Source organism: Apium graveolens, chromosome 4, assembly GCF_009905375.1.
Source record: "Apium graveolens cultivar Ventura chromosome 4, ASM990537v1, whole genome shotgun sequence".
Taxonomy (NCBI): Eukaryota; Viridiplantae; Streptophyta; class Magnoliopsida; order Apiales; family Apiaceae; genus Apium; species Apium graveolens.
Genome location: NC_133650.1, coordinates 244597239 through 244602685, shown reverse-complemented (window position 1 = coordinate 244602685; position 5447 = coordinate 244597239). Strand labels below are relative to the sequence as shown.

At 35.5% G+C, this 5447-nt stretch overlaps 1 non-coding gene across 1 annotated transcript; it reads left to right on the top strand.

The window, feature by feature from the left end:
• The first annotated feature begins 217 nt into the window (after positions 1-217).
• LOC141723120 (small nucleolar RNA R71) lies at positions 218-324 on the top strand. The gene has a single exon (XR_012576111.1). It is a non-coding gene; the product is annotated as a small nucleolar RNA R71 (small nucleolar RNA).
• The last annotated feature ends 5123 nt before the right edge of the window (positions 325-5447 follow it).

Here is a 5447-nt window from a genome sequence, read left to right as displayed (position 1 = left end):
AGTCATAGTTGTTTCCACCTCAAGAACTCCTGCTACCTTTTCCTGTGGCATTCTCTAGGTTGGGTTCTGATATTCATTCGCAACCATCATCTAGATCAGCTCATAAGCTTCCTTATAGCTTTTAGCCCACAGAGCTCCACCTGATGCTGCATCGAGCATAGGTCTCGACTGTGCTCCCAACCCATTATAGAAGCAATTTATCACCATCAAGTCGGGCATTACATGATGCAGACACTTTCTCAGCAACTCCGTATAACGCTCCCAAGCTTCACATAGAGATTCCCCTGATTGCTGCGTAAACTGAGTAAGAGCATTCCTGATTGCAACTGTCTTTGTCATAGGGAAGAATTTAGTGAGAAACTTCTGAGCAAGATCTTCCCAAGTAGCAATCGAACCAGCTGATAGAGAGTGTAACCATCCCTTAGCCTTATCCCTTAGAGAGAATGGGAAAAGCCTCAATTTCACAGCATCTTCAGAGACATTGTTGAACTTGAAAGTGTCACATATCACAATGAAGTCCCTACTATGCATGTTAGGATCTTTTGTTGGAGCACCCCCAAACTGAACTGAGTTCTGGACCATCTGGATCATGTCAGGCTTGATCTCGAAGGTATTAGCCGCGATGGATGGCCTGACAATGCTCGATTGAATTTCTATGATCTTTGGTTGAGAATACTCTTTTAACGCTTTCGTTGCTGCTGTTGGATCTCCCATTGTAATGATTACTTCTTCTTCTTCACTTTCTTCTTCAACTTTATTAACTTCTTCAAGAACTTCTTATTCCAATTCTTCAATAGTTTCCTTAAGAAATTGAGAACGTGTTCGCATACACGCTCTCTCGAGTACCTGAAACACAAACAAGTAAACAATGAAAGTAAAAGAATCTGGGTCAGTGAACTTTAACGACCACTGATGTCAAGCACATAAACTAAAAATTAATACCGAGTCCCCGGCAGCGGCGCCCAAAACTTGTTCGCACTAAAACACATGTGAAAATACACGCAAGCGTACGTGATCACACGTAGTATAAGATTTAAGTCGAGTTCGTTCCCACATAGACTGGTTTAGGTTAAGTTTAGATTATGCACTTATGCAACAATGTATGATTATCGTTCACAGCTAAGACAAGTAACAAATTCGAGTTGATTAACTACCTAAGGGATTATATTAGAAAACTTAACTAAGAGATTAAAAGTGATTTACTTATATGAGAATAAAACATGGGATTCTAACTTTATTAAATACTTCATTCAAAGTTTATATCTTTATTAATAGTATGCGATGGTGATGATAACTAATCAGATAACACGAAACTAGTATACGCTATCTTTCGATATACGTAAGCCCTACTACTAACCATCCACAATCAAAATAGAAGTTAAGTAGAGACAAATTATGCTTAGACCCTATATGTCTATAGAATTTGAAAACATAACGGTTTAAGAACAAGTTATCTATTATGATTACATAGGGTGTGTATGATGGTTAAAATTACACTACGAATTATGTATGTTAATTCATACATAAGCCTATGCTAGCATGGCAAGTTCTAAACCTCTATATTCACTATCGTTTCAATAGAGATTAATAAACAATCTTAGATGTTAGCTACGCATCAAAGACGAATAAGAACAACCAAACTAGGAAATCATAAATCACCACACACTAAAGATTTAGAACAATCAGCTATTGAAATCCATAAATAAATCCGCTAAAACCCCATGACAATGATTAGTTCATGATCGAACACATCGTCACCATGGGTTCCAATGAAAATATGGTAATAAATAAGTTCAGAATACTACGAGATAATATTGAAGTACTAGGGTTTAGAACAAGAACAAAATAAGCATCCAAAAAGTATCGCCTAAATCGAAGAATACAAAAGTATGAAACTAGATCTTCTTCTCCTTATCTGTCTTGTGTGCTTTAGGTCTTCTTTATATTCTCCCTGGCTTCCTTGTTATTAAATACATCTTTTTATCTTTATATATAGGTCGCAAGTGGATCTGGACTCTCAGGAAATCAGAATTATAATCAAAACAGGATTTTGCAGAAAAACACTGGCGCAGGCGTGCTGCCTATGGCGCAAGCGCACCGACTTCCTGACAAACTGGTGCGGCCGCCCTGTGCTTGGCGCGGGGGCGTCGTGCTTTTGACCAATATTCTGATTTTTAATATTTTGCGCTCCTTTCTTCATGCGATCTCCCGAAACTCCATTCCTGACCTCTTATTAGCATAAAATCATTGTAAAACTCAATTCCTCCTCCTGACTAGTGTCCTGCAATGCAATCATACAAAACACATAAAAAACACCACATACTTGACTCCAAAACATCCAATTTAAGTCGATATGAAGCATTCCAAGTGGATATAAATTCCACTTATCATTGCTTGTCAAGGGTAATTGATGTTCAAGTGGTTTAAGGGTCTTTTAATATGATTATATGGTTTTGGTTCGAATTTGTGGATTAAAAAAAGGAATTAGTTGTTTTGTTGACAAGTTAAACGAATTGCGATTATTTGCTAAACTATATATCTTTAAGTTTAAAAGTATATTGTAGTATGTGCTATGTGAGTATATTGTGATTATACTCGGGTATACGAGTTAAGTGTTATCGAATTGGGGAAATCGTTAGGCGTTCTGAGAAATGTCGAGTGTTGAGTAGTTTGCTAATTAGGGATTCTATTTTGGATTGTAGATTCTGATAGCGGAGGCATTCAGGATAGGTCAGGATAGGAAAGGGAAGGATATCTTAGGTGGCAATAGCTCAGTACCCGTAAAGGAGGAAAGCAATTAAGGCAAGTAACTATGCCTTCTCATATGATTTGAATACAGAGAGGAAATTATTGATGCCATAATAAATTAGTGACTTTTATAGCACTTGTGATAAACCTGATATTGAATTTTGAGAAAACCATGATATTGTTTACTGTGATAACTTGATATTAATCCATGTTCGACCCTTTATAGTATCTATGTTGATTCATAAACTGGTTACCTTATTTATGTCCTTTGTTGTCTTATGATCCCGTAAACCCTAAGAGAACCTTTATGAATCTCCTTACGTAATGTTTTGGTTGACCCAGATTCTTCGATAACCCGTATGCCTTATTTTGTATTGATCTTTGAAACTGTTCTGATCCCGAACTAGTATACCCTATCTATCATTTATTCAAGTTCTTTAGTATTGATCCATGTTTAATTTTGATTCGTTCACTTTCCATGAATTTTTAAATTGAAGTTAAGAATGATTTTCGACTTGATTGAGTCCGAATGATTTCATATTCTTGGTAATGATAAAATGAACTTAGTCAACTTTTCCTACTTCCAACACAAAGGTTTTCCAAAAAATTCATGATGGATTGGATAGAGACTAGTGGGACTAGTCCAGTCGTATAAGAGGCTAGCGGGGCTAGTCCAATATATGGCTGAAGTAATGCCATAGGTACCATAACGACAAGATGGAGGTCGTACGGGCTGATCACCCGTATTATATTTAATAGATAGATATTCCAATCAAGCGTTTCTTTATGTTTTATAAAAGAAAAAATGAATATAATCTTTAAAGCAGTTTGTTTCTTTTAAATGAAATGAAATGATGTATCTTCGTTAAAGTTATGAAACCTACGAACCCTGTCAACTTAATTAGTTGTTGAATCTCGAAGCTCAATTAACAGCTTCTTTCATTTGAGAAACTCTTTTATAATCCTGCTAATGATTTGTGATGAATGTCGGCTTTCACCCTATCCTGAGCCTTGATTCTTGATAGCCCAAACCTTCTTCATAACTTTTACCTAGCCAACTTTATATAGCTGCCACCTAGAGACGAGTGTAGAATGCCTCAGATATTGATAACTATTGCTGTATTATAGAACTGTTATATAGTTGCTTGTTGAGCTTTTGTGCTCATTTACTTGTTTTAATCTAATCATGGCAGTTAAGCAAGAAGATTCCTAAACTTAGGCACACCGCTCGCAAGAGCGTTTCTGGTGGTCCCTATCGTGTCGTAGGTTTCCAGATTCCAGAGCAGGTAGCAGTGTATGTGAGCAAGTGTAATAGTTGAAAGGAATGTATAAGCTGGAACAGATACAATGGGTTATCTGTTGGTTTTATGCCGAAATCGAATAAATTTGTATTTGATTTTATTTTGGGTTGTATTATATTTATTCTGGTTGCTAGTTGTAATCTTATCTCAAACTTAATCATGTTTAGATCTTGTTATTATTATCGGGGTTTTTAAATATCTGTTGTTATTGTATTAGTTTAATGGTGTGTGGGTCCTCGTTTCCTAACCCCGAGATTGAAGGCGTCACAAGGCATGTAAGAAAAATGAGTATGGAAAATTCCTAGAAAATAGTTTGAAGCCTCAAAAAGGGCAAATCATTGTAAAAGTGTAGGTCGGTCCACAATCCCCAAGTTTCAGTATTTCAGAGGTTAACACTTTCCATCCAATAAGTTATGCATCATAATATAATATATTATATCATTTTTTGCACAGTAATTTGTAATATGTCCAAAAACCATTGTGTGATCATTGATCACCTCTACCACTCATGTGTTTTTTATGTATTGATATTATGCTAAGTCATAGTTGCATATGATAGCTATATTATTAGATTTGAATTCAGCTAAACAGAAACCATATGAAGGCATCTAGAATGGGACTAATAGAACCTTTAAATAGATAGATCATCGAACCCTATAGTATTTTCCATAATATAAATTATTATTTAATAAATGACATGTTCTTAGTAGAAACCTTAGCCTAACAACTTTGAGAATTAATACACAATTATCTAAGATTACGTAGAATTCGCCTAATTTCATAACTTGGTATTAAAATAATGAGTTATTTTAGCAATTGAATACAAATATTTTATTCAACATCTAGGGTTATGGTTATGCAGCATTTTCGTGAGGGTTTATCTAAAATTTCAGAGAGTTATGTAACATAATTTGCCTTATTTGTAGTTTTAATTAGGAACTTGTTTAATTTTTTAGTTGATGGGGGATAAAAATAATCCTGATTGCGTAATAAATAAGCATATTAATTAGTCCCGATCCGGTCCAAAGATGAAACCCTGTTATCAAGGCTCGGTAATTAATATATCATTAATTGGGCTCAAGGGGCCCACAGACCAAGGATATATTATTAAATTCGTAGGTCATAAATCAGTCGAAACTGTGGTTGATAAAACAAGTTCAAATCAGAACCAAACTCTCAAAAAAGTAGTCCTGAAGCTACACGGTCCTATAAGGAAGTAAATCGCTACATTCTAGGACTCCAAAGTCTATTATAAATCTGAGACTTTCCCATCAAGTCTCCTAGCCCTAATCCAATTCAAGGCATCCTATGCCTATATAAGGGGTCACACTACAATTCAAAACTATGTTTTTTAGCTTGATCCACGGCATAGAGCATTGTACGTAGGCATCTTGTGAA